Source organism: Sphaeramia orbicularis, chromosome 8 (assembly GCF_902148855.1).
Source record: "Sphaeramia orbicularis chromosome 8, fSphaOr1.1, whole genome shotgun sequence".
In the NCBI taxonomy this organism is placed as follows: domain Eukaryota; kingdom Metazoa; phylum Chordata; class Actinopteri; order Kurtiformes; family Apogonidae; genus Sphaeramia; species Sphaeramia orbicularis.
The window spans coordinates 18643439-18671263 of record NC_043964.1 but is presented as its reverse complement, the minus strand read 5'-3'; the positions used below and the strand labels follow the sequence as shown (position 1 = coordinate 18671263).

At 33.2% G+C, this 27825-nt stretch overlaps 1 protein-coding gene across 2 annotated transcripts in view; it reads right to left on the bottom strand.

The window, feature by feature from the left end:
* elfn1a (extracellular leucine-rich repeat and fibronectin type III domain containing 1a) overlaps nucleotides 1-27825 on the bottom strand; it is a 188787-nt gene that overhangs the window by 56999 nt on the left and 103963 nt on the right. The window contains exon 2 of one of the 2 annotated variants that reach the window (XM_030141479.1): nucleotides 9584-9673. The gene's annotated coding sequence lies outside the window, so the exon portion shown is untranslated. The remainder of the gene's footprint in view (nucleotides 1-9583; nucleotides 9674-27825) is intronic. The other variant, XM_030141480.1, reaches the window with a different exon arrangement.

The following is a 27825-nucleotide window of genomic DNA, read 5'->3' as shown; positions in this document are numbered from 1 at the left end:
TTCACTACTGCTTAACCAATGTTGTTATTAATGATGAGTAAAACCATTATAATTGTGCTTCTTAACCATATATTAATGAAAATTCATGTCAGAAATATGGATTCAAAGGAGTTTATTTGTCATTCCATCACAAGGAATAGAAAGAAACTGGTTTCTGAGGACCCGTATCTGCCATCTGAATAAAATAAATAATAAATAAATGAATACATTAAAAACGACTAAAACTAAGGCTAATTTAAAATCAGTAAAATATACGTCTAAAATTAAACTTTAAAATATGCTTTATAAATGAGGAATTCAGTATTTGTTAATGCTTAACTAATGTTCTTATTAATGATGAGTAAAAGCATTATAATTGTGCTTATAAACCATATATTAATGAGTATTTATGTCAGAAATATGCTTTATAAATAATGAATTCAATATTTGTTAATCCATGAATAATGTTCTTATTAATGATGAGTAAAATATTTAGAACTGCGCTGATAAACCATATACTAATGAGTATTCATGTCAGAAATATGCTTTATAAATGATGAATTCAGTATTTGTTAATCCATGACTAGTGTTCTAATTAATGATGATTAAAAGCATTATAACTGTGCTTATAAACCATATATTAACCTGTTTAACCCTGACCATATTTTCAGGGGAAAAACCCCTAAAAAGACCTACCCAAAGTAAATGAAGAATTACTTCACAATAATAAGGTTCATATGGATGTTCTTGGTGTCTATGGACATTTACAGACCTCACAAAATCTATTCCCATTGTCTAAAATATTGTATCTATTACTATGCCTGAGTAAACTGTAACAAACTAAAAGAGAAATTAGAATTTTTTTTATCCTCGCCTGTTTTTTTATTTTTTATTTTTTTTCAGCTGGATTGACGATGATATGCATAAATTAATTGTTCGTGTTGGAGATTTTTAATAGCGTATATTTCACCCCACAAAGATTAAAAATCATGTTTGAACATTAAAGTTTGCACTAAAATACACTTTTGATGTACTTTTATTAACATTAGGGTCTAAACTTTGAGCAAAAGTTGAAAAAAACATCCATTGTCCTGATTTATTATATTTTTATAGTAGATGAATATTAATATAATTTTTTAGCCCGCAGGCCGATAGGGCTAGAGGGGTTAATGAATATTTATGTCAGAAATATGCTTTATAAATGATGAATTCAGTATTTACTACTGCTTAACCAATGTTGTTATTAATGATTAAAACCATTATAACTGTGCTTTAAACCATATATTAATGAGTATTCATGTTAGAAATATGCTTTATAAATGATGAATTCAGTATTTGTTAATCCATAACTAATATTCTTATTAATAATGACTAAAAGCATTATAACTGTGCTTATAAACCATATATTAATGAATATTCATGTCAGAAATATGCTTTATAAATGATAAATTCAGTATTTTTTAATGCTTAACTAATGCTTCATTGTGTGTACTTATTATAAAATGTTACCGAGAAAAGATCCATAGTGGTGATGGAACTGTTCAATTTCTTTCTCCTAAAGGTCAGAAAGGTTGTGACAATTGTGTTGACATATAAAAGGAGGTTAATAAGGTCTAAAGCAGTGGTGTCAAACATTTTAATTCAGGGGCAGGGGCAGGGCCAGATTAACACTTCATTGTACCCTGGGCAACAATATTCAAGGGCCCCATCATCAAAACCTCAGGATCCCTATAATCTGGCAAAATACAGAATAAGTTCCAGGAATATATGTAAATATACCCCATACTTCAATATCTAACTATCATCAAATGCATTTTGATGTACAAATGTGTAAATGCTCGAAGAACTACAAGTGCACCACTATAGCCTCTTGTCAAGGCCACTCACATGCATATGATGATATGAAAAAAAAACACATTAGCATCAGTATAATCTAAAATTGATCCACTACATTAGAAAGAGAGGGAAGTGTCCTCCATTTTCACAAAAAATAAATAAGAAACCATTCCCAAAGTATCCAGTATTTATTTAAGAACACTTTTTGCCAACACAAATGTATTGAATCGTCAGAAAAAGCCCACAGACAAAACACAAACATAATCTGATAGAATCAGATATGAATTTTAAACAGAAATCCCCTCGTCACCTCAGAATTCAACAAGAGAGTTAAAGTAAATGCAATGTAAACATCTTGAAATCTGCTTTCTCTCATGTTAGCCACAGTAAAGAAATGATCTATTTGAGGTATGTTCTTTAAATTTTCAGCTTTTTTAATGTCCCTCTCCTTTTTTAATTTTCATTTGGCGCTCCCACTTAGCTGCTTCTCCATGTTTGCAATGTTTTGATTCGCGTACGTCGCGTATGTCGCGTAGTTCTTGATGTCTCACATCCCGCTTAGTGCACGCACGTTGATTTGCGTCACCGCTGATTCGCTTTTTGGACTGACCAATGAGGAGAGGGTCTCAGCTCACGGTCACAGACAGCAGGAGCAGGGTTTCTGTGCAGTGCAAAGGCTCCGGGCAGCGGACAGCTTCATTTATAAGCAAAAGATAACCAGATATTTTCGTTATGCCCGAGCTACCCAGGGCCCTTCAGAGGTCGCGGGCCCCTGGGCAATTGCCCAGTTGCCCATATGGTTAATCTGGGCTTGTTCAGGGGCCACATGCAGCCCAATGTGATCTCAAGTGGCTCAGACAGGTGAAAAAATAGCAAAATATGTGGTACCAGTAACAACAAACCCCGCCCCTTGCATGTGTTGTATCCTATTTTGTCATGGATCCAGCTGATGACATCATATCTATGCGTGCGTAGACATAGACCGCATAGACAAATTTCGACCATTATAAGTAAACGGGAAAAAAAATATTTTAAAAATTCATAAAAAAAATTTGAACTTTGACCTACTTTTCCCAAAATGTAATCACATCTATTCCAGGTCATTGGCAATCTATAAACCCAATTTTATATGAGCGGGGCGGGGTAATAACTGATAAATCAGGGGTCTCAAACATCCTTCCCGGAGGCCAAATGTGGCCCACCAAAGGTTCCAATCTGACCCGTGGGATGAATTTGCAAAGTGAAAAATTCCACAGTCATGGCTGTGGAACTCATTTTAGTTCAGGTTCCATGTACAGACCAATATGATCTACAGTCAAATAATAACAGCAGAAGAACTGACAAAAAATAATGACTCCATATTTTCTTCTAGGTTTGATGTGAAAAAAATATTACACTAGAACTTCAAATTTTTGTCTTTGTTTTAATGCAAAAAATAACATTAAATTATGAAAATATTTACATTTACAAACTATCCTGTAACAATAAAATGTGAGTAATCTGAACAAATATCAACAACCGGAAACGTCTAAAGAAAATTAAGCACAACTTTAACAATTTTCTGTGTTTAGTGTCTTTGTAGATCCGATCCATAATGCACATGTATAAATGATAAGTTGAGGCATAATATTGTTAAAATTGCACTTATTTTTCTTAAGAAATTTCATTTTTTTCAGGTTATTCACATCTATTTTTTTTTTTTTTTTGATAGTTTATAAAAGTAAGTATTTTAATAATTTAATGGGGGTTTTTTTTGCACTAAAACATAGACAAAAATTTGGAGTTGTCATTATTTATAGGTTATTATGCTATTATTTTAGTTTAGAGTGTGAGACCCCTGCTGTAAATGATGACAACTCCAAATTTTCTCAGTTGAATGAGGAAAAAAAGAAAAATGCATCATGAAAATATTAACATTTATGAACTTTCCTTTCACAATAAAATGCGAATAAACTGAACAGATATGAACAACATAAAATGACTTTAGTAAAATTGGTAAAAATTTTGGCAATATTACACTTGTTACTAAATGTTTTGTGCCTTTGTTGTAATGTATGTGTGCCAATGAGAAGATGAGACGAAATATAGTGAAAAATCCACTTAGTTTTGTGGTTGTTCAAGTTATTGTAATTTTATTGTGACAGGATAGTTTGTAACGTAAACATTTTCATTATGTAATTTGACTTTTTTCACACTTAAAGAGACAAATTTGGAGTTGTCATCATTCATCCATAGGTTATTATTTTCTTTATTATTGGTCTGATCAAATTGGGCTGTATGTGCAACAAAAACTAAAACTAAAATGAGTTTACCCCCCCCCCCTTCCCCCCCGCCGACTCACTGATTCCTCCAGACAAGATTTGTGTTGTGACCTATTGCAAGAGTTTGTTGTTCATACAGATAGATGTCAATCAAAGTCCATTTTCCATCTTCGGAATGCTCAGAAGATATGTGCCTAGTGGAAAATTGTTCCAGTTTTTACTTGGGTGACTTTGGGAATCGTTTTCTAAGCTTTTCCCATTGGAATGAAATGGATGAGATTTGCCTCTGGTTCCCTAAACGGGCGGAATTGTCGATAAAGCCGTGTGAAACTGAAACAGGAAACCTCTCTCCAGTGAAGCGTCATGTTCTTAAGGGTCTTTGGTTGGTCGTGCTGCAAGAAGAGGGTGTGTATTCTGCTGCTTTTTTCTTTCCTTTTTCCTGATTTTTTTTTCTTCAGTAGCTTTGAGTGAGGCTTTAGGATTAGTCCAGTGTACCAGTATTCATCACCCATATACACACAGAACCCCTGTCGTTTTAGGTTTCATCTTTCTTTTCAGTGGGATTTCAGAGGATATTCCAAAAATGTGCACTTTTTCATCTGTTAAAATTTACTAAGAGGCAAACTGTTGATTATCAGGAAAGACAATAAAACTATCTATCTATCTATCTATCTATCTATCTATCTATCTATCTATCTATCTATCTATCTACACTCTAAAAAATGATTCATGGGGTTAGTAAGTTAAGCTTAAAATCAAGAGCTTTCTCTGCTTAAAAAAATTAAGTTTGTTACATGTACACATTTAAATCAGATGATAAGTTATTTTATTAAGTTGGTCTAAATGAAAAACAAGGAAAACACTCTTAACTTAATAACATATTGATTTTGAACAGACATTTCTGCCTTTAACTTAACAAAGAAATATATTAAGTCAGTACAGCTTAAAAATCTTGTAAGCTTCCTCTAAAAGCTGAGTACAAAGCTGACGAGCCTGGACATGTTTTGCTGACAGACCACGCCTACCACAAGAAAAGGAGGGAAGCACAGAAAAAAAAAAAGGGAGAAACATGATTTTGCACAGAACTTTACCAAACTTTAAGGCTTGATAGAATTTAGCTTTGTTTCTGCAACAGTAGTTTTAATTATTCAAGGACTGAATAATACACATTTTGCTCCTTTCTAATTTAAAATTGTCGTATATATTGTCGCGTATTTGCTGCATTGCATTGTGGGTATTGGGTATATTGTTGAAAACGTGTTCTTTTATGTGCAGGGGTTCAGCAGGGTTGTGATGTTGGTGTTAATGTTGAGTTAATGTGTGCATGCTAATGTTTACTGGCTTTTTTGTGTTTATTTTATTTTATTTTTTATAGAACTACACCATGAGTCAGAGCCATAGGCCAAACAGTGCCTTTCCTGTTTATTGTAAATTGCAGTTATATTGCTTAATGTAACTCCTCACTGCTTAACAAATATAAATTAATATCTACAAGAACATGAGAACAATAGTACTGTGTACGTTTGAGATATTAACATGCGGACAAATTTAGTAAGTTAGTTGCACGGAGAATTAAACGGGTCAGTCATATAACTGGAATTTCCATGTGGAATTTCTTCTGATGTACAGAAATAAGTTAGACCAACTCAAAAAATTAAAGAAACTACTTGTATGAACATTTTTGAGTAGAATAAAAGTAAAACAATAAGTCAATATAACTAAATGGAGTAGTTTTTACACAATTAAAATTAAGTTGGTTCGACTTAATTAAGCTCGTAGAGTAAAAAGCAAATCATGTTGTTTGTACTACAGTAATAGAGTTTACTTAACTAGAGAAGTCTTGTGACATTTATGCAATTTGCCAAGTTGAAATAACTTAAAAAGATTAATGGAAATTGTTACCTCAATTTTTTTTACGTTGAGCCTATTCATCATTTTTTAGAGTCTATCTATCTATCTATCTATCTATCTATCTATCTATCTATCTATCTATCTATCTATCTATCTATCTATCTATCTATCTATCTATCTATCTATCTATCTATCTATCTATCTATCTATCTATCTATCTATCTATCTATCTATCTATCTATCTATCTATCTATCTATCTATCTATGTTTCTGATTTAAAAAATCCTAAACTTTCCCCTAAACCACAGGTGTCAAACATGCGGCCCGGGGGCCAAAACCAGCCCGCCAAAGGGTCCAATCTGGCCCGCAGGATGAATTTGCAAAGCGCAAAAATTACACTTATGATATGATCAATCAAGGAGGTTGAAGTTGTTTTTGTTCAGGTTCCACGAACAGAACAATGTGAGCTCAACCTAAATAATAATAGCATAATAACCTATAAATAATGACTCCAAATTTTGTGGGTTTAATGTGAAAAACATAATATTACATTACATCTATAAATAAGTAATAATAACTCCACATTTTTCTCCTTGTTTTAGTGTAAAAACTTAAAGTAAATGACGAAAATATTAACATTTACAAACTATCCTTTAACAATAAAATGCGAAAAACCTGAAATTTTGAAAGTGAAATTTTTAACATTTTTCTTCCTGTTATTAAATATTTTGTGCGTTTGTAGATCCAATTCGTAATATGTATGTATAAATGGTAAGTTGAGGTGTAATATTGTTAAAATTGCACTTATGTTTCTCAAGAAATTTCTGTGGTTTTTTTCCGGTTTGTTTGGATAGTTTGCAAATGAACATACTTTTATAATTTAATTTTGATTGCGCGAAAACAAAGAGGAAAAATTTGGAGTTGTCATTATTTACAGGTAATTATGCTACTGTTTTACTGGTCTGGCCCACTGGAGATCAATTTGGGCTTAATGTAGCCCCTGAAAGAAACTAAGTTTGACACCCCTGCTCTAAGCTTTTATGAAAATGTACATGGTGAGTAAATTAAATGCAGGAAAATACAAACTTTTCACTGAAAAAATGCTAAATAAATAAGATAATATTACAATAAATGGTGATAAATCCCTTAAGAGTAAATATCGAGAAAAATTTATTTGGAAACTGCTGCAAAAGTAGCACTGGGTCTTTCTGGGTTAAAGTGCTTGGATGCATTTTTATAATAATATCTATCTATCTATCTATCTATCTATCTATCTATCTATCTATCTATCTATCTATCTATCTATCTATCTATCTATCTATCTATCTATCTATCTATCTATCTATCTATCTATCTATCTATCTATCTATCTTATATTTTTAACAGATCTCATCAATATTTCAAATTGTAGGTCCTACTTTACACCAAAGACTAGCTAAGTAAGTTATCTTTATGTTTAGAAAATCTGCAAAAGACTATCTCATTTTCTGTACATTTCCTTTTATTAGTTTTATGCAAACATTAGGAGTTGGTTCTTCTTTATCACAGTTTAAATCTTAGCTAGTTAGTTAGAATTAGAAGTATTTTGTCCAAACTAAATCTGTCTCAAAGCATTAACCCATAAAGCCCTAAGCGCTACTTCTGTGGCAGTTTGCAAATGAATTTTTCCTCTATATTTACCCTTTCTTAAGTGATTTATAGCCATTTATTGTAATATTATACTCTTTACTTTGTGTTTCTTCAGTAAAAATCGGGTATTTTTCTATATTTAATTAACTAATCATGTAGATGGTCATTAAAGCTCAGGGTACATTTAAAGGTTTTATATTAGAATCAGAGAAAACTGAAGAAAAAGTGACTTTGTCAGTAAAATGTATCATTAACCGAACATTAACCCAGTGTTTCCATCCACTATTATTTCTTAAACTCCACGTGCTTTACTGGTGAATCAATGTTGTAGAAGATGACGGTGTTTCCACAGTCCAACTGAACATCCAAATGGGTCCTATCTGATGACCATGAAAAGATGACAAACTGTATTTTACACCAATTATTTACATGTATTGATAGGATTAGTGGATCAACATGTATTGAACGTTTTATATCAGTAGATGGTTTTGGTGAACAATAGATGTTTGGGTCTTTATGGGTTAAAATTAAAAGCAATGAATGAACCAAAACTGATTTGAAAGTGTTCTCTTCTTTAACTCCAGTTTTTATAATTATAAAACTTAGGAAAACTTGTACTTGGTGAATATTTAAATTTTGTTAAAAATACTTTTTTAGAGTTGCATCGTTGAATTTATCTGAACTCTAGTCTTGTTCCTGTTGTGCATTGACAAAACTTTGGAATGATGTAATACTAAACAGTCTAAAAGCTTATTTGTGGCTCTTTTGTTGACTTGTTGTCACCTTGCAATGTCTTCCCACCCTATTCAAAATTTTCTAGGTCCCATATTACGTTTTTTTTTTTTACTCGAATTCATCTCCTTGTTTGTCCACACATACACACACATAATGCATCATTAAATCTATTTCCAGTGCATTTGTTTGCATTTATGTTTGATCAGTTTCTGAAATTTTTTTTTTTTTTTATCTTTTTGTAAACTAAAAATGCAGTATAGGCAGATTTATCATCATGAACATACATATTTAACCCTTTCATGCACGAATCATGAGAACCTTAATCAAATTTTTTTCCTGAGTGTTTTTATTCCTCTTTAGGCATGAAAACAACAATGCGATTGAAAATTTTCTTCTGAAAAATAAATTAAAAAATAAAATAAAATAAAAAATAATATGATTTTTTTTTTTTTTTAAATACATTTTTAAAAAATGAAAAAAAAAAAAATTCTTATGAATGTATTTTTCATGAAGTTGCAAAAATATCTATTCAGCTGGACATCACACATTTAATTTTTGACACACAGAAACATGTATTTACTGATAAACTGTGTGAAAACTATGGGGAGGGCTTGTGATTCTGGGGGTTTATGCTCAGGAGAGATCTACATAATTTTATCAATTCATGTCAGAAAAGCTATGTAGAGTGTTAAAACTTTAATAAAGATATGTGTAAAAAAATAAATAAATAAATAAATAAATAAACCCAGAAAAGAACAACAAAATCCAAGAAAATATGAGAACAGCTGTAGAGTAGCTATCCACTGTAGTGACCAGTATGCATGAAAGGGTTAATACGGGAAATGATAACAGAAAGAAACTTCCAGTATTTTTGTTGATTTTTGTTAAATTAGAATAATTAAAAACCAAGTTACAGAATGTAGATATAATATTAAACACTATAAAACAGGTAATTCCATTTTATTTAGAAAAATACTGTCTTTGACCTATTGTCCATATTATCCATATTACGTGCTACATCTTAGCTGCTAACGCAAACATGCCAGTAACAGAAAGTGAAGGTTGTAGACTGGGAAATCCGAGCGCATCATAAATCCACAGGGCGACGGACACACTGTCCACTCTGAAGATGACACGTCCTTTGAGTGACTTTTCTCTTGCACTGTACTTGTCATGTGTATTGACCAGTGGATTAGTGATGGATTCTCTGTGATCCTCTTAGGGGGCGTTTGCTCATGCAGCGTTGCGGTCGCCTCGAGCTACAAGCGTCTGTAACAAATACCTGCACTTACCTCTGTAATCTAGGTTGCAGTCCTCAGTGTGAGAGAACATCCCTGGCGTCCTCCAGCAGCACAGATGTTCACCGATCCTCTTCCTAAAATCTAAAAAAGAAAACAGACACAGAGATTCACGTCAATATGTGTCATTTACAGGGGAGGTTTAGCTTTGAACAGTTTAGCGATCTCCTCGTGAGCAGTAGGTTAAACACTTAACCCTTACTAATGTCAACAACAATCTGAGTCCAAATAACGCAGTCAAACCATCAGGGTCTGCTTTAATGGGCCATCGAATAAAAAAACATTCAAAGAATAACCTTCTTTGCCATTGCAGTCTCCAAAATGAATTCACCAGCATGAAAGTTCTTTGTTTCCCCTTCCCCTTTTTGCAAGAATTGGAACCACCTCATTAACCTTATCTAACAAGCTCAAGCTAATGGAATCCTCTGCTTCAGTTTCCGGTCTTGCCAAAGTTAGTTTTACTAATTAATCAAACATCAGTTCTCCCCCTATCATCTTAATGAGTCCCTATAAAGTGAATGAGAATGTGCTGCACACACCCCAGAGGGGAGACCGGTCACATCCTCATTCACTTTTATTTGACAATACAGTCAAAAGAGAAGAATTGTACTTAAGAGAAAATGATGTGAATGCTGCAAAAAAAAAAAAAAAAAGATAGAAACAAAACACGGGCGACTCTTCTTCTTCTATTATCCTTTGTCGCTTATTTTATAATAGGGGAGACTGGGGATAGTTGTAACAGTTTTGCCATTTTTGTCTGTATCTTGGAGCTCTTTTAACTCATAAAGACCCAAACATCCACCAGCGACCAAAAGCATCTACTGATCTAAAATGTTTAATAACTTTAGAGCCACTAATCCTATCAATACGTGTAAATAACTGGTATAAAACACAGTTTGTCATCTTTTCATGGTCGTCAGATTTGACCCATTTGGATGTTGAGAGGCTCTGTAGTTACCATGGAAACACTATCATCTTTTACAACATTGATTCACCAGTAAAACCCATGCAGTTGGATCGATGACAGTGGATGTACACACCTGGATTATGTTCAGTTAATGACATATTTTACTGAAAAGTCACTTTTTCCTCAAGTTTTCTCTGTTCTTGATATGATAACCCTCAAACGTAATCTCAGCATGATGATTAAAGTACATGATTAAAAAAGTAAATATAGCAAAATATCAGATTTTCACCAAAAAAATGCCAAATGGAGAGGATAATATTATGAAGAAATGATGATAAATCACTTAAGAAAGGTTAAATAGCGAGAAAAATGTATTTGGGAATTGACACATAAGTAGCACTGGGTCTTTATGGGTTAAGTCGGTGTGTTCAAAATGTGACACAAACAAGTTACAAGTGTCTGCTATAAAATGGCATAGGTGTTACCTCTGCAACACTGACAGAAAAGGCATGGTTTAGTCTCAAATACAAGGAGAGAAATGTTACAGTCCACCCCATCGTCTGGGTTACACTCAAAAAAATAATTAAGCCAAAAATGTTGACTTGATGTATTTTAATTACATGTAAATTTTCCATGTAATTGTATTACATAAGTTTAATGTAAAGAGTTGCATTTAATACAATATTTTTTCTATCATATTGAGTCAATATGAATAAATTAAATACCTTCAGTCAGATTTGCTTTAGTTAATGCAAACTTTTACGTAAACTGTGTTTGACTGTGACGCTCAGCCTTTTTATGTGATCTAGTTAATAAAGTTTACTTTATTTGTTTAGATTCACTTTATACTAAGCATATTCACATTATGTTTGACTTTTTCGGATAAATAAACTTTAAATTTCATATATTTCAGTTACATTTTACTTTAAAATATTACTTCATGTTTATTAGAGCCAATAATCTTTTTTTTTTTTAATGTAGTTGTAACACACTCCGGGGTGAGATGTAACATTGAAAAATCCACTGATGTAACATTATTAAATAAGTATTATAACAAAAACTTGATTTTGAAAGCATTTTACTGAACACTTTCATTCCTGTTTAACCCTTTCATGCATACTGGTCATTACAGTGGACAGCTATTCTACAGTTGTTCTCTCGGGTATTCATGGATTTTGTGTTTTTTTTTTTTGTTTTTTTTTTTTTTAACACATATCTTTATTAAAGTTTTAAGACACTACATATCTTTTCTGACATGAATTGGTAACATTATGTTGATCTCTCCTGAGCATAAACCCCCAGAATCACAAGCCCTCCCCATAGTTTTCACACAATTTATCAGTAAATCCATGTTTCTGTGCATCAAAAATTAATCGTGTGGTGTCCAGCTGAGTGGTCATTTTTGCAACTTCATGAAAAATAGGTGCATAAGACTTTTTCTTTTTTTTTCATTATTGTTTTTTTTTTTTATGTATTTTTAAAATTTTTCAAAATCTTTTTTATTTCATTTATTTTTAAAATTTATTTCTCAGAAGAAAATTTTCAATCGCGTTGTTTTTTTTTAATGCCTAAAGAGGAATAAAAACATTCAGGAAAAATTTTTGATGAAGGTTCTCATAATTCATGCATGAAAGGGTTAACATAACTTGTGTGTGTGTATGCGTCAATCACGCTTTTTACTGTGAATCATTTTAGTTGCAGGCATTTTTCATTCATTCATCCATTCATTCATTTGTTTATTTATTTCAAGCATTTATAGTATACAAGCAAATTCAACCCCCCCCCCCCCCCCCCCCCCCCCACAAAAAAAAAAAAAAAAAAAAAAATCATTAATTTATACTCGAAAAGGAGTGGGAAGAAGAAAAACTTATTTAATCCCACCCCCATTCTCATCATCAAATAACTGAACATAATAACATTTTAAACAGTCACTCCTGTCCTTCGACTTCAAGCCAGAACAATGAGCAAAATGGAACAAAATAGGCCTATACCAAATTAGAATAAACTCATTTGACAGTATTTACATTACATAACCAAAATGTGTGTAAAAAAAAAAATAGAAACAAAGTACATTCCTGGTGGTGTTACCACAGGTAACAGTTTACCGTCAATTTACATGATAATAATTACATACCAACAACGGTAAAGACACAAAAAACTGCAATACCACAAGTGGTAAAGAACAGCAATAATTACATACCAACGATGGTAAGAAAAAAAAACAAAAAATTACAATAGCACTAATGGTAAAGGGAAGCACATACCAGCGATTTTAAATGAACAGCCCTCATCAGATAATCTGTCAGTTCTGTTTCTTGCTCTGTGGTGAAGACTTTATTTCCACTGTGGTAGCCAACACGTGGAAGCTCACTAGATCCCTTCTCTTCTAGTTTCTTTCTTTCTTTACAAAATCTGTTTTGAGTGACATGGCATATGCTGTACAGTTTGGCCACTGCTCTTATTGACTTTCCCTGCTTCTTCACATCATTTGAGGCCCTCTCCAAAATGCTGAGAGGCACCCCCCAGTCAGGCTTTCGCTTCCAACTCCTAGGTATACTGAAATTTAATTTTTAAAAAAATGCACATGCACATTTAAAATGTTGGTTGGGGTAGGTTCCCATATGAAACAAAAATATATGGCAATATTCTGAAAAATATAATGCATTATACTAAAAAATACATTTCCATATATGGGAAAGTAGTGCATATATTTTCCAATATACTGCAATATATGCTTTAATCATATATTGATACGTATAAAACATATACTGCAATGAAGACAAAAACTGCCCTATATTTTTTTACATATAGTTTCATTGAAACTCAAATTCTTTCCATTGACACAAGTTTACATAAAGCAGATATTTATCAACACTTACATTACTTGGTATGCATAATAACATTGTTCATGAAAATATGCATCGTGATATACATGAAAAAAGTGTTAACTGAAAAAAAAAAAGCTCAATAAGATGCCTTCTTAGTCATTTTGGCAACATAGGATGAAAAAGATGTACATATATATACATGTATATATTTTGAAGTGTATTATTAAATATATAATTACTTATATTTAGTAATACACTAGACAATATATGTATGTATATATGCATACATACATTATGAAGTGCAGTACTAAATATATAATGACATATATTTACATACATAAGTAAATGTATTGTCATATATGTTTCAATATATGGAAAGCGGCAATTCTTTATGTATTTTTCAATATATTGTAATATAATACAAAATATATTGACACAATATATTATTATGTATATTTTAAATATGAATATATATTATACAGTAATATATTTTTCAGTCAGTAATATATTGACAGTCAATATATAGAAAAATATATTTTCTTTGCATAAGGGTTGTAACATTTTTCACGTTTGTTACAACTAACCCAGACCCCTGTAGTCATGAACTAGCTTACCTTACAGCTAACAACTAAAACATTAGCACTGACAACTTGCATGAATAATGTCTACATAGATACACATACACATGAGTTAAGTTTGATTAACCGTTTCATGCATAGTGGTCACTCCAGTGGACAGCTATTTTACAGCTGTTCTCTTGTATATTCATGGATTTTGTTGTTTTAGTTCCATATCAGTTAACACAGTGGATGCTTATGCATCATCCCATCCACTGTAATTCATACCATTTCTGTAACCTTGCTGTTCTTGATAAACCTGATCTGAAGAAATACGTTTTAAATCAATTGCTGATTGTTATTAGACTGCAATTAACAGTTTTTTTAATCAAAAAGTTGTTTGCTTTTTTTTTTTTGCATCTTATCTCCATGAAGTTAGTAATAACTAGTATTAGACTATGTAAAAATGTGAGAAAACATCACATTATCTGCATGAAAAATGTTTTTATTTCATAGTTTTTCTTCTTCCAACTCCTTTTCGAGTGTAGATGAATAATTTTGGAATTTTGAATTTGCATGTATTCTGTAAATGCTCAAAATAAACAAAAATTAATGAGTGATTGAATAAATAGTTTTCACACAGAATATGACTTTCTGATTATGGGTTTTAAATATATGTTTCTTTGCTTCAAAAATTAAATGCATGGTGTCCAGCTGAGTGGACGTGTTTGGAACTCCATGAAAAACAGGTTCATAAAAAATAAAAAATAAAAAATCAATTGCATTTTTTTTATGCCTAAAGAGAAATAAAAAGACTCAGGAAAAAATCTCGACTAAGGTTTTCATAATTCATACGTGAAAGGGTTAATCAAATGCATTTGTAATACCTATATTCTGTATTGATTGATGTTATGATCAAGTATTTGGGATTGTAACTACACTGTCTCTCATGTTTTCGTGCCAATCTCTGCTTACAAAATTGGAAAATGACATAACATACTATCCGTTTAATGTGATAAAATCAGAACAGAACTCACAGAGCAAATTCAGTCTTTAACTGTTCACATATGATTAGCATTTCCTCTGTTTCCTCGCTGTTCTAGATAAACCTGATCTGCACTAACATGTTTGATTGTAAAAAAAAAAAAAAAAGCAAATTGTTATTAAACTGTAATTAATAGTTGTTTTTTTTTTTTGTTTTTTTTTTTTTTTTTTGCATATTATCTCCATGCAGGTATTGTTGAAATGTGAGAAAACATCAAAATAGCAGCATCAAAAATGTTTTTATCTCATAGTGTTCACACAGTATATCAGTAGATACATGTTTCTTTGCTTCTAAAATTAAATGCATTATTTTGTAACTCCATGTAAAATCGGTTCATAAAAAAAAATTCAATCACTTTGGGGTTTTTTCATGCCTAAAGAGGAATAAAAACACTTAGGAAAAAAAAAAAAAATCTTGATTAAGGTTCTCATAATTCATGCATGGAAGGGTTAATTTAACTGTAAACCAGGTGATGCTATAACAAAGATAAGTTAAGCAAAAAAAAAATTCTTTCTTACCTCAAAATTTGTTTTTCCCTATAAAATTTTTTTCTGTGTGAGACAGGCTGCTACTTTTTCTCATGTGGGACAAGGACTAAACTGAGCATGTGTAGAGTGTATCAGGTGATTTGTAACTTGTTCCTGATTGGAGAAATCGAGAGTGTTACAACTAACCCATGTTCCAACTATCCCTGGTCTCCCCTACTGTTTCCTATCTGCATGCAGTGATGCATATGTTGAAGGCTGCCATTTTTCATCCTACACACAAATTCATGTACATGTAAGACAAGCTCCAGATTACTGCACAATCAGTATGCATATTACTCCTCTTGCTCTAATGAAACAATTCTCTGTTCTCATCCCTTGTGATTCAGAGTGTATGACATTCTGTATCAGATGAAATGCACGGGCAAAATTCAATCTCAAACAATCAGTAATGGAAATCTGCAAAATGGCTAGATTTTCGGAAAATGAGAGGACAATAGATAATGCATTTCAATTAGCTGGTAAGACTGCTATTTGCATAGCAGTGAAAGGGGTGATAGTTTAAGTGGTCCAAGGCAGCTGCCTTTTTGCAAAGGCTCACGGCAACACAAAAGGCAGCGGAACCAAGAGAAAAGGGGAGTTTGGGAGTCTTCAGCAGTATTCTTTTAATTACTCATCATAATGACTCCATTTAGTGGTTCAATGACCCATTTTATGGCATTGAACAGGCATGGGAAGCTCTCTGTCCTTGGCAGGGTCAGTCCTGCAGCTGCCCCTGCCTGCCATGTCTCAACCAAGGGGGAACTTTTTTTTTTTTTTTTTTTTTTAGCCCACAGGGATTTTACAGACAGGTTGTTCAAAAAATTCCCTCAAAACATTCACACATACACCGGCTTCAGCTCAGTTACAAACTAAAACCGCAGAGGAATTCAATATGAATGCGAGTCAGACATTATTCTTGTTGAATATGGATTCACGTGGAATAATGTAACATTTATCTCATTGGAGTCATGATGCTGCTAGTAAGTTTAAAAATGTACATTCAGAAACTAGGGGATGTCATATGGGAAAATCAGGGCTGTATATATTCTATATGGTAGTAATAAGTAATAAGTTTGTGGATGCTACTTATAAAAAATGAAAGACTGTGAATAACGCCAGCATTTTTGTACTTTCATGTATAAAATAATGCTCATAACAAGCATGTTGATGCACAAAACAAGTCTTAAAATAACACAAAACTCCTCTTTTTCTGTTCTTTTTGTGCTATTATGCAATTATTTACATTATGCATGATTACATATAGAAAAGAACTTGCCTTATGAAGCTAAGAGATCATATTTCAGCTTTGACTGTCTGATTGTTATCCTGCAACACTATTGATTCTGGTTGCCCTGGTTTCTTTTATATTCACGTTACTGTAGGTGAATAAAAGGGGGAGGGAGGTGAGGCGAAGGGGTCATCGCTCTCGGGCGCCCATCTGCCCTCCGCTTCAGTCCAAGTCAGTCATGTGTTGAAAACTGATCGCTGGCCTCGACTGGCCTCTCTTAACTTCAATGAATGAGTTCAACTGAGCCAAACAGCGTAGAAATTTGACAGAACATGTGTTTTCACCAATACAAACTAGTCTGCTTAAAGGAAAATAAAGCTAACACTAACGGCCTGATCACAAGAAAGGGTGCACATGTAGATAAATAATAATAATACTCTATCAAAAAATCAGACAGGCCATTTTATTTGTCTGATATTTCTCTTTTAAAGTCCAAAATATTTTTGTATTACGGTGTCTACTAAAAATTTCGCAGGCTTGTACCCCTGTCAAATCAGACATTATTGGGTGTACGGACACTCCAGCCTAATAGCCTCCATATTTAATGCCTACAAAGATATACAAATGTTTCAGCACTCAGGATAATCATGCATTGTTTATTGCATAGATGCATGCTGAAAAATTCCATATATTGACAGAAACAATAAAATTAGACCCATATATTTTGAATATGGTGTACGGACTCTACAAGATTGGAATGGAAATCTGGCTTACCACCTTAAATAAACATTTGTGAACAAGTTATAACAATATATCTATAAGGCATATACGCCATATTATTGATGGAAGTATATTGGTGTACGGACACTACATGAATTTTGGTGAACAACGCGCCACTGAAAACATGCGGTTGGACGTAAACATCCGTTTGCCACATTGTTACCAAATTTTCTGCAGCCAGGGAGCATACCAAAATCTGTCTAGTTGTGCATATTTAGTCATAATAATACTGAAATAACAGGTTCCCATTCTATTATTACAATTAAAAGGCTGTAAAAGAAGGGTTTTCAGAACAAAATGGTGGATTGTCTTAATACTGAAAATAAAAATTGATAATCAAACAGCTGTTCAACAAAAATGATCAATAAATGAAAAGCAATGTGATGTGTGTATTTTAGAAACATTTTGGGGGTATCTTTTTGCAACACTGATTAATAACTGATGCAAATATACTTGTGCGCCTTGATTGCGATCAGGCCGTAAACAAACTGAATTTATATAATCTATAATACGTCTTCGCTGTGATGTATTGAATGTGGAGCCGAGCATCATCAAACCTTGATGTTTTCCCTCATGAGCATAAAAAAAAATCTTGCATTCAGAGATTCATGTTTAAGACGCGGTGCATGTGAGCAGGGTCAGATTGCAGGAAGTACAGCACAATAAAGGAAAAAAAACAGACCCCCATATGGTCTTGAGGAGCTGGAAAATACTGGCACGTCTCCAGAACACTGACCTAGAGCATCGAAAGGTTGAACGTTGGCACCGTCCTGACTGATTCTGCTCAGCTGCTGATGTGAAGAGGAGCTCACGTGGATATGAGGACAAAAATAGCTGGCTGTGGTCCACAGCTTCACACAAGCGCTAAGACTTTAAATCACTTCCAGTTTACTTTGACTCTTATCAGCTTTCCATGAAATGAATGCTGTCACAATACTGCTGCACTGCTGAAGCTTGCGCATAATAGATGCTTCGGTTAATTTCTGCTTTATTTGTGTTATTAATCGTGTCGTGAATCCTATTTGTAATACTTTAACAGCAGGTTTTTGATTTTATATTCAAGTCTAGTCTCATGCAATCACTTGGAATATAGAAAACGGTTAAAATATTCAGAAAATCGACTACAAGTCAAATTAAAAAATACCTGGGGAGTGGCTGCATGGTGGTATTTATGAACAGCCATTAATAATCAGAAAAGACACTGAAGTAAAACAATCAAGAAAAAGAAAGTTTCTGGTCAAAGTGAAACAAAGCTTAATGGTTTATTGAAGACAATGAAATGACAGCGAAAACATGAGGGGATTAATAATGATGTAACAAGATCTCTTATTAATTTTAGGCTGACTGCATGTGTAAACTGATATTCAATGTTATGCTTGAGCTGTGACATTGTTAATTTATGCACATCATGCACACGTGAACATCTGAATTATATCCAGGAAAGATAAGCACCATACACTCATACCCATACTAGTGAGGAGGAACAGGTTATGGATGAAGACTAGTGAGAGATGAGTGTGAATGTGAGAGCGAATGAATAATGGGTTAATGATGTAAAGCGCTTTGAGTGTCTAGAAAAGTGCTATATAAATTCAATCCATTATTATTATTATTATTATTATTATTATTATTATTATTATTATTATTATTTACAGGATTTCAGTTCTGTTGCAACATGTTGATGGTCATATGAACTATGTTTTCAGCTCAAAAATGTCCAATTTCATCACAATTAATACAATATTTTCATGTCACAAATGGCCAAGTTATTTTTTAAATGAATTTACCTGAAAAACAAATATTCTATTCTTTTAGATTCCCCATTTTTTCTTACAAGATTCTATCCTACATATCACGTTTTATTTTTACAGGTTGCAATATGGAGTATGGTGCTGATCCATCCTGCTTATGTTACGCCAATACATACATTAAGAATGTCACACGTCACTTTTGAAATCAACAGTTTTCTAATAATAAGCATTTTTATAAAGAAATAACAATTCTATATTGTTATTTCCTCTTTAGTATGATGATAAACTATACAATAAATAATTCTGATCCTAGTTTTTGCACAGGGATCATTTGTGGAAACGGTGACATGGCTGCCGAGCATCAGTATGATGGGATCTGTAACAACCATGTCACATCCGTCCACTGCCACATTTTGTGTTTTTGTGTCAGCTGTTATTGTTTTAGATCCACAATACTAACATTTATGAATAAGAGGAGAATTAGCAATAGTAAGTATATAAGTTTATTACTAATAAAGTACTGGTACTGACCAGAGCATCATGGGTAATGTCACGTCCGTCCACCAGCAAAAGTTTTCACATACACGTGCTATTCCAAATCCAATATTTCTGAAAATATAGCTTTCACTGTCAAATAATATCAGTAGTCTGTGCACAAATGTATTAGCATTATTTCAACACAGTTCTATGCATTTCTTACAACTTTTTTTTTTTTTTTTTGACAAAAATGGCCACTCATTTGACCCCCTAAGTAAATTTTAGCCGATTAATACTTTTTGACCTTTTTAAAACAGTTTTAATGCACACAAGTCCTAAAAGCATAAATTAAAACTGTTATTTTGTCATTGAGGCATAGGAAAGTCCAGAAAATATCCAGACACTGTTACGGTTGTGTTGTGTGGTGGTACGTGTTGGTAGATTTAGAATGTAAAAATAACTTTGATAAACTTGGAATCGTTTTTGTGGTGACTCCTTAATAATATTTTCTCTACATGTATCCATTGCTTAATGATTTATCACAATATATTACAATATTTTCCTTTGCATTTTGCATTTTTCATTGAAAATCATCCATATTTCTTTTTCTTCATGTAGATGTTCCTAAAATTTAGAGTAAATTCAAAGGTTATTATCTCAAAACAGAAAAGAAATGAGGTATGTATTGCCAATCTACATGGGTTTTCAGTAGTGAATCAATGCTGAGGAAGAATTTAGTGTGAAACTACATATGCATCCAAAAAAGACACATCTTTTTACTGCTAAAAAGCTGCATTTTACCTGCATTACATCAATGTATTAATAGGCTTAGTGGTTCAAAAGTTATAAAATATGTTAGATCAGTAGATGCGTTTGGATGCCTGCGGCTGTTCAAGTCTTTGAGGGTTTAGGTGAAGACATGGGTCAGTGTTTGGGTTGCGGAAAAAATCAGGCAGGGTGAAACGCTAAAAGAAAGACAGAGAGAGAAGCAGCATGAAGCGTGACATGAACCCTGATCCACAAGCCTCACCCCAGTCACCTCCTACTAAGTTTTTTGCCTGTTTAATGACATCCCCTGACCCATGATGTCACTTTCAGACACCTAAAGACTTACGCTGACCTCCATCTGGATCCCTGCATATTGAAAATTGATGCTTTGGACGCTCCCTGGGTGTTGAAAATAGCCGGCAAGGGCTAAAGACAAAGCAGCAGAAAGTGACAACTGGAGGGTCAGGAAATCTTTAACAACCTCTGTACGATGTATAATGTGGTATGTAAGCACAGTGACAGATGGTAATGTATTCCAATGAACTGTCCTTCACACACACTCACACATAAACACACATACTACAAGGATATAGCATCTTATAGAAGGCAAAACCTGCAAATGTACAAGTTTTAGTGTGGTTTAGGAGTGGAATGAGACTGACAGTACGATAAAAAGGTCTTGTTTTGTTTAAAACAGGGGTGTCAAACTCATTTTAGTTCAGGGGCCACATTCAGCTAAATTTGATCTGCAGTAGGCCGGACCAGTAAAATAATAGCATAATAATATATAAATAGTATCAACTCCAAACTTTTCTCTATGTTTTAGAGTGAAAAAAGTAAATTTACATTATGGAAATGTTTGCATCTACAAAGTATCCTTTCAAACAATGTGAGTAATATGAACAAACTGAAAAAAAAAATGTGTAAGTTTAGTAATATTATGTTTCAGTTTATCATTTACACATGTACATTATAACTTACAGATCGCAGTGGATCTACAAACATACAAAACATTTACTAGCAAGTGGAATCTTATTAAAATTGCACTTATTTCTCTTAAGACATTTCAGGTTGTTCATATTTGTTCAGGTGATTCCAATATTTTTCATACTTTATTTTACTGTAAATACATGAAAACATTTATATTTACAAAGAGAAAAATTTGGAGTTGTTAATATTTCTAGGTTATTATGACCCACTTGAGACTGAATTGGTCTAAATGTGCAACCTGAACTAAAAGGATTGTTAACATCTTAGTGTAATTTTTGCATTTCACAAATTTATCCCAGGGCCGGACTGGACCCTTTGGCGGGCCAGATTTGGCTCCCAGGCCACATGTATGACATCTGTGGTTTAAAAGAAGAACTTAAAAGAGTTGTTATTTCTAAAATCTGTTAAATATTAGGTTAAACATCCTAACTTGCAGAGGATTGTTTTTGTTCTTGCAACATTCAGTTACTCTTATTTTATTTTGGTTATGTCTCACTTGTTTGACTGTCATTTTTATTCATTTATTTATTTATCTATTTAAGTTTGTTTTGAATATGCAGCGAAAAAGTAATCGTACTTAGTCCTGAGAAATAAACAGATGGTAAGAAATTCTGAAAAACAATGTATACATATACATGAAGCAAGTATGACTTCATTTACACATTCGAAAAGGAGTGGGAGGAGCTATAATTTGTTTAATCCCACCCCTTCTCCACATAACAGTCTATCCAAGGAGTGTCAAACTCATTTTCTTCAGGGGCCACATTCAGCCCAGTTTGATCTCCAGTGGGCTGGACCAGTAAAATAATAACATAATAACCTATAAATAATGGCAACTGCAAATTTTTTATATGCAAAAAAATAACATTAAATTATGAAAACATTTACATTTTACAAACAAAACAGATGTAAATAACCTGAAAAAACAAATTTCTGAAGAAAAATAAGAAGAAATAATAAGAAAATTTTGGTCAATATTATGAAGGCATTACAGATCAGATCTACCAAGACACAAAGCAGGCAGAATATTGTTTAAATTGCACTTATTTTTCTTTAGACATTTCAGGTTGTTCATATTTGTCCAGGTTATTGACGTTTTATATTAAAGGATATCAGAATTTAACATTCTATGAAATAAATCAAAAAGAAAAAAAAATGGTGTTGCCATTATTTGTAGGCATGATGTCATATTATTTTTTTCACATTAAACCAAGAAGAAAATTGTTAATCATTATTTCTAGGTTATTATGTTGTTATTTTTGAGTTTGACACCCTTGACTGTTAAAATCTTCTGCACTTTGCAAATTCATCCCACGGGCCGGATTGGAATCTTTGGCGGGCCGGTTTTGGCCCTGGGGCCGCATGTTTGGCACCCATGGTCTATCCTTTAGCTTCCTATCAGCATAATATATGTAAAACCAAGTCCCTTAGATCTTTTGTAAGTACTAATCATTCTGCGTCTGTTGCTAGCTACATTATAGCTCTGTTAGCTTAGCTCTGTTTTCAGCCACAGTAAAACCACTAAACCATCTCCATTTTCTGTACCATTTGTGTTGTCAATAGCTGAACTAAAGATCTGTTTGGAATTGTTCAAACAAGGTCCCAACTCAACAAACTTAGCTAAGATAATTACATCATAAAATAACTTTATACCATCATAAACCTCTTAATTATACTCATTCATGTGGAAGAAATGATGTTATTTCATTATCAAACTCCATTCTTTGCATTTAGAACTGTGTCCAATGGAAAAAATAACAGCACTGTTTCTAGCATTTATCATTTTATCACTTGCTTTGAATTGTTTCTTAATGGTTCTCATCCCATCTGGTCACTTTCTGATATTTTCGACAAAGGCCCTGTGAGTGTGTTAATTTTCCTCACCGGCAGAGTTACTCACTACTCCCTCTAGTGGTCACAAAAATCTGATCGACCATCACCATTAATATATTAAATTCATGTCCTAACAATCAAATAACTTTATTCTAAACACTCTAATGTTAATTTAAAGTCATTTTGTTAACTATCTGAATGTAGAAATAGCCACTTTAATACAGGATAGTACTTAAATGTAGTTTTTGTTGCTGTGTGGAGTGAAAATTCTTGCACTATTCTTCAAACCTAGACGTGTAACTGCATATTTTACTCTGTGTTTGGGCCTTTACTTTCAAGTTCTAGATTGCTTTTCAGGGTATCCATTTCACAAATCTGCTTTGTATTTCTATCACTTTCTTTGTATTTCCTTTGTTTGAACTGTAACTGAACTGAAAACAGGCTTTGTAGTCATTTTACAGCACTTTTCTGCTTTCAGAAGGAAAATATTGTCTAATTCCCAGCACTGAAAGCCATTCTAACTGATATACTCTACATATAAGATAAAATAACATCATAATAGAATAAAAATAACATGTAATCTTTGTAATAATCACCAACATTCCGTGCGTTTACATGACAACTTTTATTCCTGGTTTAATCTGAATAAACATTAGATCCTATTTCAGATGCCCATGTAAACACCTTATTCCAGCTGAAAAAGAATAGTTCGGAATACATTTAAATCCGATTAAAGTCACTGGTTTAATCCCCTTTTAATTCCGAACTAAATTATACCTCGGACATGTAAACCCTTTATTCCGTTTGGACTTTATTCCTGCCATTCTGCACATGCTCGTTGTCTTGTCCTGTTGCGATGACGCACACATTCTGCGCTAGCGGAAGAATATGCAATGCAGTCTAGTCTTACCAAACTGTTCCAGTGGGCTATTCTGATGGGATCTACCAGCCTGGAAAACCCTGACGGAAGAGTTCACTGCTTGTTTTGTATTCATTCATTTGTCATGCACTAATGAGTTCAATAAGTGGGCTAAACAGTTTGCACTGCAGTGCACCGATTGCCTTGTTCTCGCAGCCCTTCTGTTAGCTTAGCTTAGCTTAGCATAATGGCTTCATTCCTATGGTCAGACGTAGCCAGGCTTTTATAGGTGATTTGTAGTATTTTATGAGTGATTTTGTGAAATTCAGTTCTCCCTAATCATTACTTTAGTCCGGTGGGGTCAATATGATCACAAATTGAGGCTCAAATCATGGCGATGTGACTTACTGCACTAATAAAATCTTGGGAAATAAAAACTAATGCAAAGCTAAAACGGTAAAGCAAAGCTAATTTAGTGCATGCATCCCTTCCAACAAAAAGATTTTCCAACTTTCGTCAACACAACAGTCCCAAGATTGTATGAGTGCAGTAAGTCGCGGATCTAAAGAAATAATTAGGGAGAACTGAATTTCAGAAAATCACTTACAAAAGACAACAAATCACCTTTAAAAAACTGGCTACGTGTGACCATGGAAATGCAGTGACTATGCTAAGCTAAGCTAACAGAAGGGCTGCCAGAACAAGGCAACGTGAGCACTGCAGCGCAAACCCTTTTGCTCACTTATCTACCTCATTAATACCTCATGTAAACCTTTATTTGGGTTTAACATTTCCATGTAAACAGAAGAGAAAATACTTTAGTTCCGAATTAATTTCTTCTGGAAAAATAAATCGGATTTAAAAAAACATCATGTAACCGTACCCATTCTGGCTAGTAACTGTATTTAATTTGATATTTTCCTTAGTGACAAATTCCCAGAGTGCAGATTTCCTTTGTTTTACATTTAAAGTGTTAAAGTAAAAGATCTCAAAGTCAAACAGTGAACTAGTGCAGAGTTGTGTGGTTGCAGCATCGAGGTCAGTCAGTGTTTGCATAAAAGGGTGACTTCAGATCCACCTCTGCCTCTAGTGAGACTTATCTCAAGTGCTGTACTCCTGGGTGAACCCACTGGGCATCAGGTGTTACCAAGAACCATCAGTAATTTAGAGAAAGTGTCCTTAAAAGTGGATTGACCTTGCCTCACAGAGCGTGCGATGCTGCAGACAGCTTCCTGTGGAATCCAGCTTTAATTTGTCTAAATCTATTTGCTCTTTTTTTTAATAAATTAAAACAGAACTGCGTCAGTGAAATGAAGCCTCTATGTGGCCTGAAGTTAAAGCAGAACTTTCAATTTTCTTCCGTCTTTCATGATTAGAATAAGCTGACGATAAACCAGCTTTGTGTTGTACATGTATTCTCACCAGTGTTGGGGGTAACGTGCTACAGAAGTAATGCATTACAGTAATGGATTACTTTTAGCTGTAACGCAGTAGTGTAAGGCATTACTAATCAATTTTCAGTAATATTTTACTCGGTACATCTTCAATTGCACTTGCGTTACAACATATTTTTTTTGCCCGTAATATAATTGCTCAAATGAAAACAAATAAAAAAACAGCAGGACTGTGAGACTGTAAGAAATCAAAAATGCAGGAGTGAAGTTTTACATGCGACGTGGACTCATTACTAACCCTAACCTTGCTTTCTAGTTAGCATGTTAGCAGTTAGCAGCTAGCTAGCATGATCCCTGTGATTAGCAATGACAAGGTAAGCTAACATTTCTATGACTAGTTAGAATTCTTTATCACCTACAGATTTATCTACCAGCATCCCCTGTTTGAACCAAGGTTATTATCGTTACTGAAAACTAACGAAATGATGAAAACTAGAATTGAAAAAACGTTTTTGTTAACCGAAATGAATAAAAACTATAATAAAAAAAAAAAGATGAGTAACTGAAACTAACTAAAATGTATAAAAATTATGGATAAAATTCCCTTTGTTTTCATCTGTCAATGTCGGATTGATATGAAATTGATTCATTTTGCTTGAGTAATTTTAGCTGGCGTCACCATACGGCACTTCACAGTCTGTCACTTCCCATCACCTGTCATTTAGAGTCGTCTTCTCATCCCCATTCTACCTGGAAACATGGGGACTAAAGTTGGGAGAAAGCATCAGAGTCCTGTCTGGGATTTATGTGAATACGACAGTGAGGAAATTAAAAGATATGAAAAAACTAAAACTAGTACTAAGCATTGAGAAAAAAATGAAAACCAATAAAAACTTGCAAACCTGCTCTGAAAAGTAATTAAAACTAACTGAATTAGAGAAAAACAAGTCAAATCTAAATAAAACTAAACTATAATGAAAAATCCAAAACTATTATAACCTTGGTTTAAACATGTAAAATGTGGAAAAGAATCCAAGTGTTCCTGCTGGGATTAGAACATTGTGGACTGTAGCATTACTTATAATAATAATAATAATAATAATAATAATAATAATAATAATAATAATAATAATAATAATAATAATAATACATTTATTTGTAATGCACTTTACATTTTTATCTAAAAACTTCAAATTGCTACGGCAGGGTATCCGTCCACATATACTTCAGGGTGCCAATTTATGCGTCCCGATGCTCTCTGGCTAAAATTTGCTTAGAGGTCTTATTTGTGTCTTTGTGCATAAGAAATCAATAGAAGTGAATCCCCAAAGGAACTTTGTGTTGGTAAATGCAAGTTATGCAAATTTACAGGATTTCAGTTCTGTTGCAACATGTTGATGGTCATATGAACTATGTTTTCAGCTCAAAAATGTCCAATTTCATCACAATTTATGCTATATTTTCAGGTCACAAATGGCCAAGTTATATTTTAACTGAATTTACCCGAAAAACAAATATTCTATTCGTTTAGATTCCCCATTTTTTCTTACAAGATTCTGTCCTACATATCACATGTTATATTTTTACAGGTTCAATATGGAGTATGGTGCTGATCCATCCTGCTTATGTTACGCCAATACATACATTAAGAATGTCACATGTCACTTTTTAATCAATAGTTTTCTAATAATAAGCATTTTTATAAAGAAATAACAATTCTATATTGTTATTTACTCTTTAGTATAATGATAAACTATACAATAAATAATTCTGATCCTAGTTTTTGCACAGGGATCATTTGTGGAAACGGTGACATGGCTGCCGAGCATCAGTATGATGGGATCTGTAACAACCATGTCACATCCGTCCACTGCCACATTTTGTGTTTTTGTGTCAGCTGTTATTGTTTTAGATCCACAATACTAACATTTATGAATAAGAGGAGAATTAGCAATAGTAAGTATATAAGTTTATTACTAATGAAGTACTGGTACTGACCAGAGCATCATGGGTAATGTCACGTCCATCCACCAGCAAAAGTTTTCACATACACGTGCTATTCAAAATCCAATATTTCTGAAAATATAGCTTCCACTGTCAAATAATATCAGTAGTCTGTGCACAAATGTATTAGCATTATTTCAACACAGTTCTATGCATTTCTTACAACTTTTTTTTTTTTTTTTTTTGACAAAAATGGCCACTCATTTGACCCCCTAAGTAAATTTTAGCCATCTCCTGCCTCTTTTATTGGGGTGGAGGGGGGTTTATTATTTGATTTTGGGGGGGTTG